The sequence below is a fragment of the Musca autumnalis genome, unplaced genomic scaffold (assembly GCF_047663935.1).
Source record: "Musca autumnalis isolate F117 unplaced genomic scaffold, ASM4766393v1 scaffold_2, whole genome shotgun sequence".
Lineage (NCBI taxonomy): Eukaryota > Metazoa > Arthropoda > Insecta > Diptera > Muscidae > Musca > Musca autumnalis.
Genome location: NW_027411755.1, coordinates 254,122,432 through 254,133,619, shown reverse-complemented (window position 1 = coordinate 254,133,619; position 11,188 = coordinate 254,122,432). Strand labels below are relative to the sequence as shown.

Here is an 11,188-nt window from a genome sequence, read left to right as displayed (position 1 = left end):
TGGCAAAAACATTCTTGATGCCAGGTTTATTGTATGGGTGTGAAATATTTGCTAATTGCGATTCACTAAGTCGTCATAAACTGAACGTGACATTTAATAGCATAACACGTTATGTATATGGCTTAAGAAAAAGACAAAATGTCACACAATTCTCCAAATCACTTTATGGGGTAAACTTTGACACTCTTCTTAAAATTAAATCATTACAATTTCTTCATAAGGCTATTTTCAAAGAAAAACCGAAGTATCTCTTTAAAAGACTATCATTTACAAGATCGCGTAGAGGAAAGAAGATTATACCTTTTAGACGGAGGACCCTTGTGTCTGAAAGGCAATTTTTTATTGGCACTATACGTCATTGGAATGCTCTACCATCTGTTTTACAACGCATCAACAATGTTACTACTTTCAAAAAAAGGCTTCAACATTATTTTTCAATCATAACATGAAACGTTTGGTATGATCATAATGTCCTTTCTGCTGTTTTCATTACGGATATGTAACTTAAACATTAAAATTTTTATTGTAATTCAATTTTTAATGCTTATTCATATTCATTTCATATATTTTTGTTATCATAACTTTATTACAATTTATATATCCCCAATTTTTACCCTTATTATAATAGTAAAATTATGTAATTTTTAATGATTTTAACACACGGATATGTGATTATATTTACAATCCTGTACTGTAACTTATAAGACTTTTGTCTTGTTGTGCAGGAGAAACACAAAATAAATAAATAAAAAAAATAAAATAAATAAATAATGGTGTTGGAGCACGAAATTTCGGAAATCTCACCACCCATATCAGGGGAAGTATGGACTTCCCCACGGAAAATTATATATCGTTGTATTCAGTGTGCCAAGGCCTATCTACTGTAAATGCTTCAGCCCGAATGACACATTTCACTTTCTTTATTTGTGAAATTTGCATACCTTGGCAAACACTGTGCATAGCATTTTTACAACAATCTTCTTCCTTCTTTTGTTTTTTTTTTTGTTCCACGTTTGAACATCACATCATATGTTGTTGCATCGTCGTCGCTACTCTGACTTGCCTCTGTCTGCTGTTGACAATCCTCCTCATCGTACGATTGTATTTCCAAAATATACAACACAACGCGACGTCGTTTGACCACGACCAACCAGACCCATACACACGCAACTAACAACACATCATCATGGGTTAAATGAGCGTTGACTTGGCAATTTTGTATTAGTCTTTCTGGCGATTTCATAGCGAATAGACGTTTTTCACTTGGGAAGGAAGTCAAACCTAGAAACAAATCCAAAGAACGCCTGTTCCAATTTGTGAAATAATAAAATTTTCTGCTAATTCTGCAAGAGGAGTGCAAAAGAATTACAGTGAACAAAAATTAAAGTGAAAATACACAGAAAGCTAAAAAAGAATTTGAAATTTCTGCCAAAACAACAAAAAGCAAAGAAAAAAACTTAAAAAGATTGCAAAAGAACAATTTAGTTGAACTTGAAAAAGAAAAGAAGAAATTATACAAAAAAGAAATAGAAAATAACGGTATTTTAATACAAACCGCTACAAAGAAACTAACGCAAGAAAACACAGATAAAAGTGTTTGAAAGATAAAACTGTAAAGAAACAACGTTAACGTTATAGTTTAAATTAAAAAAATAATTAAACGAACGACGAACAAACATTTGAAGAACTTTTGTTGTGTGGAGTCATTTGGGAATTAACTGTAGATTTTTGAGCCTTACTTTACTTGGACCTACGGTTTGGCACAATTACAAAGTTAATTCTTTATTCAACACCAACAACTACAAGAAAATACCAAAAAGGACACAAACACCTACGACACTAAGAAAAGGAAGTATCCTAGGTAGTAAAACAACCAACCAACCAATCATCCCCTAAATCTAAAGGACTTTGCCGACAAGTAGCAGAAACAGCAAAAGCTTAACGCCGCACACCAATAACTTAAAAGTCGCCTGATTTTAAGGTATGTATCATGAAGTGGTATTTGTATGATGTGGTTGGTTGATGGTGACGTACACCACACATAACCTCTAAAAAAATGAATACTTAAAGGAAGAGAGAACGAACGAAAGGAAAATTATAGTAGGAGTGTTGTAATAACAAGACATATTGTCCCTCCAATACCGTTTCTGTGGTTACGACAAGTTGTGAAAGAACATTTTCTCATATGTCCCTTATTGTCGGAAAAGTCTATTGGCCTTTTTATTGAGGAAGTCTACTTAATGGCATATTTCTAAATGTTAATACAAGGTCAAATAGGCAGAAAAAATTTGGAAAATTTCCTGGCTCCAAGTGTTCTTTATTAGGAAAACATTCTGTGGGTGTGTCCTGCATACATCTAGCTGGGTGATTATATGTAAATTTGTTAATCCAATTATTCGAAATCTTTAAGATTCTTTGATAGAAGAAGTCAGGACACGTGAAATAACCAAAAATCTAACTTTTGGTTAAGATAAGATACTAACAAAGTCGTTTGTTTTTGTAAATATTATGGATTTCGAAGGTAATTTTTTGTGGAAAATTCATAAATTTTATAGATTTTTAATAAATATGATAATTTCAGATAGTCGATGGTACAAGGACATTCAAAAGGCAAAATACAGGGATGTATTTTCAGGTTGCTCAGATCTTGCGAGTGCAGGAATGTGTAGAAAAAAATAACAAGGAGGAATATTAAGAAACTTAGCACACGCTTCAGGCGGCGTACGATATGATATGATCGGTTGGCTATTAGAAAAAGTAGAAAAGTATTAGAAAATGTGATGATCCTCAAAATGAAGTGGTAGCAAAATGTCCTTAAGTGAATTTTATGAAACATGTATCGTTTAGGGACACCTCTCGAATCGTCTTAAAATTCTTACCACATGTAGTCCTTCGTATGCTGATCACAACGATATATAGTTTTTCAGGTGGAAGGTCATACTTCCCGAGATTGACTATTAGTTGTGATCAGAATAACAAGTACTTCCTATGATAAACCTAAACAACGTAATGGTGATAAAGGGAAATAGTTCAGAAAAAGTCGTCAAGGCCCATATTTATAAAAACTATACTTGGTTGTGATCAGGATAACAATGATTACCTGCGGTAAAAATGTGGACACGATTCGAGAGGTTGCCTCAAACAAATGTCTTTTGTACCCCAAATTTTTAAAGAATTTTGGCTTAAGTTGAGTTTAAGCATTAAGCTCGGATCGGGACCATTTTTTTTCCACAGGTAGGTCTCGTTACCCTGATCACAAATATATACAACATTTATTGCGGAAGTCTATAAATCCCGAGACATGGGCCTCCGAAATTCCGAAAATCCCCTTGTTAGAGAAAAAATTTTTCCATTTAAAAGATATTTTGTTCCCGTGCCCTAGATTTGCACCTGTCCATAGTAGAAAGTCTTAAATCCCCGGCCGAAGGCCGTGTATTTAGGAACAAATTATAATTTTATCTGAGCTTAATGCTTAAATTCAACTTGTTCCAGAATTTTTAACACAAGTTTTTGTTGAAGCATCCTAATAACTGGTACGCCGAGTCTCCCTTGTCCCTTCTCTGATTATTACGGTATCCAGAGATATAAGCTTTGAAAGTTAATTTTGGAAGAAATTCTGTTCGCATAGTTTTGCACAGCCCATAGAAGAAAAGCTATTTTCAAAATAAAAAAAAAAAAGAATTTTTGAAAATTTTCTGTGGAATATATTTCAAAGTTTTCCGATTCCAGCCACTATTTTCATCTTATTCATTTTTTTTTGGAAATGTATGGACTCCTGAACTAGGACTAGGACCGCATGGTCTATCGCATAAAAGTTAAACATTTTTGCAGATTAAGGACAGAACTTACAGTACTGTAAAATATTTAACCTAGCTGATCCTTGTGGTCCTCATAAAAACTTCTCTAGACAAAGGTCGAAAAGTGGAACAAATTGAATACTCTACCAGTTGAATTTTTTTTTTTTAAATTGTAAGTAGCCGGCCTTTGGCCGCGGATTAAGGACTTTCTCCTATGGACAGGGGCCAATTTAGGGCACGAAAACAAAATTTTTTTTAATTTAAATTTTTTTCTTACTTTAACAAGGGAATTTTCGGAACTTCAGGGACCCATATATCAGGAAGTATGGACTTCCCCCCAACAAACTTAAAATTTTTGTAATCAGGACGTAGAGATCTACCTGTGGTAAACATTTCAGATTTTTCCGCCAGCTGGTAGAGTATTCTATTTATGCCCGAAAAGTTTTAAAGAACCAACCCAAATTATTTTTGGCTTAAATGTCGTTTAGGGGCACCTCTCGGATCGGGCTGAAATTTTTATAGTAGATAGCCCTTGGCATCCTGAATGCAACGATATATAATTTTCCGGGGGGAAGACCATACTTCCCGAGATATGGGTCTTGACATTTCGGAAATTTCGTACTTTCACACTCTTAGGTTGTTTATGGGCACATCTCGGATCGGGCTGAAATTTTTGCAGTAGATAGCCCTTGGCATCCTGAATACAACAATATATAATTTTTCGGCTGCTTAAGAACACTTTCAATTTAAAAGAGAGTTTTGATCGCGTAGCCCACTTTTGTCATTGTCCATAGGAGAAAGTTTTAAATACCCGGCCGAAGGCCGGCTACTTAAGAACATTTTAAATTTAAAAGAGAGTTTTGATCGCGTAGCCCACTTTTGTCCCTGTCCATAGGAAAAACAATGGTGATAAAAGTAAAAAAATCAAGACCCATATCTCGGGAAGTACGGACTTCCCCACGGAAAGCTATATATCGTTGTGTTCAGTGTTCCAAGGGCTATCTACTGCCCGATCCCAGAGGTGCCCATAAACAACATAAAGGTGTTACAGGTACGAAATTTCCGAAATGTCAAGACCCATATCTCGGGAAGTATGGACTTCCCCCCGGAAAATTATATATCGTTGTATTCAGGATGCCAAGGGCTATCAGCCCGATCCCAGAGGTGCCCATAAACAACATAAAGGTGTTACATGTACGAAATTTCCGAAATGTCAAGACCCATATCTCGGGAAGTATGGACTTCCCCCCGGAAAATTATATATCGTTGTAATCAGGATGCCAAGGGCTACCTATGGTAAAAATTTCGGACCGATCCGAGAGGTGCCCATAAACAAAGGTGTGAAAATACGAAATTTCCGAAATGTCAAGACCCATATCTTGGGAAGTATGGACTTCCCCCCGGAAAATTATATAGCGTTGAAATCAGGGTCCCAAGTCTACCTATGGTAAAAATTTCGGACCGATCCGAGAGGTGCCCCTAAACGATACTTGCTCCGATGGTTACAAATATAACACAAATCATTCAGCCTCATGTGCATCCGTCGTGGTCCATCAGCTAATCCATTTAAAATGTGTAATTATAAAAAGAGATTATAATCTTCTACCGTCCATATCATACATTCTTCTTAATTTTTACCTACTTTTATATTTCTAATCCTTAGAAATCTTCTTTCAAATTATCTAAATCCACAACTGTTTGACAATCAAGAAAAATTTTCCACATGTATGCACTACATATGTATGTATGTACATATAGGCGGCATGCTTTTGTTATTACATATCAAACAGACAAAAAAACTTGCATAATATTTTTTTTCGTTCTGGAAAGATAATACAATTCATTTTGAATTCTTTACAGAATTTGATTTGCGTATTCAAAAGGTAATTTTTTACGTAAATGACAACGACGACAGCACATAAAGCAGCAACAATAACAAGAGAAAAAAACCAAATATGAAAGTGCATTTGTTTACAAAATTATAAAATTTATTTAATTTAAATAATTATAACATTTTGTTAAAGTATACGCGGTAATGTTAATGTTATTATTTAATTAGTCAAGGTGTTGGATTAAATTTATATTTTAATAATTTATATTTAACCTTTGAGATATAAAACATATTCAATAGTTGTGTTATGTCAAGCATTGCTTTGTAAATTTCTACTGAAGACTTTTTGAATTGGAGCAAACATTAATCAGGGCGGGCAATCATGAATAAAAATTCCGTGTGGAATTTGTTCCCTTTCCCCAATTTCAAAATTTTGTCTTCCCATATTTTGTCCAATAAGGGAATATTTTTGTTAATTTGGCAAGAATATTCCATAATTAAGTGATTCTATTAGTTTTTTAACGTTTTAAAATGTTGATTTTAAAAGAATTTCACTTTTTAAAATTATTTTCCGAAAATTAAATTCCGAGGAAAATATTTGTGATTGCCTTGAATATTAAGGATGTAAAATTTACACCACATTACCAGTTAAAGAAGATTAACAAATAATTTAATAATAATTTTGATATGGTAGGGATATAACACACAGACCTGATAAGACATAATGCCATTTTCAATCCATAATTGGATTTGAAACAAAAAAAATAAAGCAAATTACATGGTATATGTTAAAGCTTCTATCAAAATAAACTTCGAGGATACTGAACCTCCTACTTTCCCTATTTTCCACACAATTGTTCAACACGTTTTGTTTCAAAAAGTTGATAGTCTCATAAGTCTCCCGGAATGAATTTCTGGTTTGTGTGCAATTTTCAATATATGTACACATTAACCATAATTGGGTCAGGATATTAGCCATTTAATTGCCAACAAGCCCCATTATTGTTAGTTATTATCGAAACAAAACAAAATTACGTCAATTAAAGGTTTCAGCTTTTTTATTTGTAGGATTTCTTCTATTTCTCTTTGAAGCGTTATAAAGAGGAGAAAGCAAAACCAAATGTGCCAAGTTAATTAAAAAAGGCATTCTGTGAACAACTACTACCAATAATGGTAATGGTGTGATGATGATGATACCCTACAACTTAACACATGGAATCCCATCATACAATGATAGTTGTGGAAACATACAAACATATGCATTCATGGCATACACCTAACCCAAATAGCCGGCACCACCACTTTACCGCTATGACTTCCAGCTAGCAAGCAATTCACACCAATTTTGTTGTATTCTTTTTTTTTCTTGGTTTTTTTTCTGCCACTTACCCCATTGATACATTTCAATTTTGGTGGCGTGATTTCTGCAAAAAAAAAAAACAACAGTTGTTAAAAAAGAGACAAAAAAAAAACTTTAAAAGCAAAAACTATATTGTTGATGATAATGATTTCAACAAAACAAAATTTCGTAAAAATCAAATCTAAACACTAAAAAACACAGAAGGCAATGAACTTTTATAAGCTTTGCTCTGCTCTGCACTGGTGCTGTTATTTTGCTCATAGAGTTCATAACAGAGCGAGCCAACAAAACAAATGTGAAACTAAATTACCATAAAATGAAATTATAAACGTCGAAGAAGAAGAAAAAAAATAAGAAAATAATTTTGCAAATATGAATAAAATTTGCAATTCAGACAAAGGCTGAAAAGTCACGGACGAAGAAGTTCCTTCTTAACCTTCAGTTAAATGGTGGATAGTTGTTGTGAGCATGGTTTTATTTCCGTTCTTAAATTTTCTTTTCCATGTCATTACTCATTCAAGGCACAGGTGGTGAAATCCAACGAATACTTGTGCCATTTCTTTTGTATTTCAATACGCCACAAAATCGATGCCTCATTTGGCGGCGGCGGCAAGTGGTAAAAATAGAAAACTAAACCTTATCATTTCTTTGCAATCAATTTGTTTTGTAATAGCTTGTAAAATACGTACATATGTATATGAAATTTTATTTATCGTGTGTCATAATGCTAAACAAAACTATGTGCTATTTGAAAATTAGATATCACGACGATGTACATATGTACGTACATATGTACATATAACCTTTGAACAAAAGCGGAAAAATTCTTCCTGGTAAACAAATTTTCACATTTTATGATGACTATAATGGCCATCGTAGCTCGTAGTGTGTGTAAACGACATATGTATATGTAGCTGTAGTCGCCAAATTTTAAATTAGAATAGAACAAGTAAAAAATATCAGTCAGCTTTGCCGAAAGCCTGTTGGTCACAGAAGGATTTTTTGGAAGGAACAAATTGAATACTCTACCAGGTGGCGGAAAAAATCAGATTTTTTAAATTGTAAGTTGTTTCTAAGTAGGCGGGATTTAAGGCTTTCTCCTATGGACAGGAGCCAACTTAGGGCACGGGAACAGCATTTTTTTAATTTAATTTTTTTTCTTACTTTAACAAGGGAATTTTCGGAACTTCAGAGACCCATATCTCGGGAAGTATGAACTTCCCCCCAACAAACTTTATATTTTTGTAATCAGGACGTAAAGATCTACCTGTGGTAAACATTTCAGATTTTTCCGCCAGCTGGTAGAGTATTCAATTTATGCCGGAACACCTTTCGTAAAAATTTCAAGGCAATCCTCGAATAGCTCTGAAACTGCAATTTAGCGAAAAATCTTAAATGAGGTACTGGAAACTTGAATGCGTTTGTATCAAATTTTACCATATGCAAAGTTTGGGTCAAATCGGCTACTCAAAACCTTGTTGTTGTAGCAGCATAGGTTCAGGCGCTGGCCGAAACGCTTTTGGGTTTCGGGTCAGCCAGACACACAAGCAGACGGGGATGTACAGCTCTAAATCGACCCCAAATATTCTGAAACGGATTTCGTAAAAACATACACACATACATATGTTAGTACTATATATGTTAGGTTTGGGGATGTGTAGTCAATATATATTGACTACGCCACTCGGAGACCTTTCGGTCCATTGTGATCATCCATAAATTAGAAAAAAGAGGTTCAGAATTACCTGAAAAAAGAAAAGAAGAGAAAAGAGAGAAAAGTAAAGAAAAGAGGGTGGGGTTGGGAAAGTAATAATAAATGGTTGGTTTATTTGGTGATGGTAGAAAACTGTCAGTGAAGTAGTTACGCTTATTTGTCGCGCCGTCCCAGCCAATTCAAATTTTTGATGATGTTGTTTATGATTGTTGGTTTCATGTTTGAGTAGAAGGTTAAGCTTGGAGGAAAGCATACTCCTGTTAATCTTTATCGCTTTCGAGTTAACATCGGGCAACGACATAGAATATGCTCAATAGTATCAGTTTCCTCCTCATCTTCACAGAGCGTGCAATAGTCCACGCCATCATCCTGCTATTTGCCGATAAAAGCTCGGATGTTGCAATGATCGGTAATGACTCCCGTCAATACCCTGATTTCTGATTTGCTCAAATTTAAGAGTGAAGTTGTTCTGTTTGTTGATAGAGTCGGCCAAATGGCCCTTTACACGTTGCACCTTGGTTCATTATGTCATAGATCCTTGGCTCGTTTTTCAAAGAACGTCTCCACTCTCCGAAAATGGTGACATATGGGTGGTTTGATTGAATCAGTGATTGCTAGACATGTTGATTGGGATCCATGTCTTGCCAGTTCATCTGCCTTCTCGTTTCCCACAATGTCACAGTGTCCCGGTACCCAGCAGAGTCGGACAGCGTTTGTGAGGTTCGCCAAAGCAGTTCTACACTCAAGAACGGCCACAGACTTGATGTTGGAGGATTTTATGGCTTTGAGAGCCGACTGACTATCAACGAAGATAGTCACCGGTTCAAAAATTTCTGCATCCAGACTTTTTATCAACTCTGCAGCCATTTTGATCGCGAAGATTTCTGCTTGGAAAGCACTACAGTCGCTGTTCAACCTATATGAGTATTCGAGACAAAGCTTTGCGCAGTAGACGCCAGCTCAGGTACCTTCTTCCATCTTGGAACCGTCTGTGTAGAAAGCCAGACCGTCCAGAGGAGGGTTACTACGGATCCAGTCATCTCTCCTAGGGATAACGACCTCAAAATCTTCAAATCTTTGGATTGGTGATAAGTAGTCGCTGAATTTCCCCTGCAGATTTAAGCTAAGATTTGGTCCTAGCTCCCGAAGAATGCATGCATGTCCATAGGTGCTGTCACGACAACGATTCAATTCAGGTAGCCTTAGGGCACTACGTGCTGCCTGACCTTTGATGCTGAGTCAACATCGCATTTAGAGCTGCTTGTGGTGTACTTCTAAAAGCTCCAGTTATCAGAATCGAGGCTGCCCTTTGTACCTTGTCTATGTTGCCGGAGTTCGATTTATGTCGAAGCGCATGCCACCAGTCAAGACATCCGTAGGATAAGATGGGTCTCACAACAGTATTATACAGCCAGTGTATAATAGCTGGATTTAATCCCCAGCTCTTCCCAATCGAATTTTTACATGAATAAAGGGCAATCATACCTCTCTTCGTCCGTTCCTCTTCCATCTCAATTGAGAATCGCATTACTATAAAAATTATAAAAATTTTCTATTAGCTATAATTTTGTTTAATTAAATAGATTATAGCATATTTTACCTTTTCCTGAAATTTAGCTGTCCATAGTAATGATGGAAGCATCATTACTGATATACTTCAAATGGCTTTTCTCTCTTCTCCATTTAAAATGTAGTTCTCCATGTAAAATGTATTCATTAAAACAAAATTCTCATCCACTCTTTAATCAAAATGGAAATTTCTCCATAAGCTAGTAACCATAACAGTTAGAGTTATGTTTTAACCAATAAAATACGTTCATTATCTGATCGTATCATTTTCCAAACTTGTAGGATAATGACCACAGCTTAATATATTCGCTTCAAATCCAATAACGATTATGGAAGAAATTATACATATTGCGCCTTTCTTATCACGAACCTGCTGCTATTAAATTAAATTAACCCAAGCACATGTCAAAAATATGATAAGCTAAACTCGCAATTTCAGAAGCTATTTTAATGGCAAATAGCATTCTATTGATAGAAAATAGAAATGAATGACTGATAAGCAGCAATGCAAGCATCGCCACTAGTCATCAATAAAATCACAAAAATATTTTTTTTTATTCTGCATTATCAATCGGACGATCATATCACATCATAACTGATTTAGTTGAAATTATTGCAATCGATGTTTTTGTGCATGTTTGGCACAGGCACTAGCGTGATTTCTTGTTATAAACATACACACATCTAGCTATAGCTCCCCAGATCATACGATATCTTCGCCAAACCAACCCGGCAACAAATTTCTTTGGCTCTCTCTGTTATTTTTGCAAAAAAAAAAATGTTGTGGTCAGCAAAATCCCCCATTCTCACACATTTCTTCCATACTTTTTGTTGTTGGCACGGGTTTGTTTACTTCTGAGAGTTGCTGAGTAAATATAAATAGAGATATGGAAGAGAGATTAACATGTGGTTGGTTA

General features: G+C 35.2%; 1 protein-coding gene across 1 annotated transcript in view; it reads left to right on the top strand.

Moving 5' to 3' along the window:
* Positions 1-1,069: 1,069 nt before the first annotated feature.
* FASN1 (Fatty acid synthase 1) overlaps positions 1,070-11,188 on the top strand; it is a 28,222-nt gene continuing 18,103 nt past the window's right edge. The window contains exon 1 of the mRNA XM_073971493.1: positions 1,070-1,981. The gene's annotated coding sequence lies outside the window, so the exon portion shown is untranslated. The remainder of the gene's footprint in view (positions 1,982-11,188) is intronic.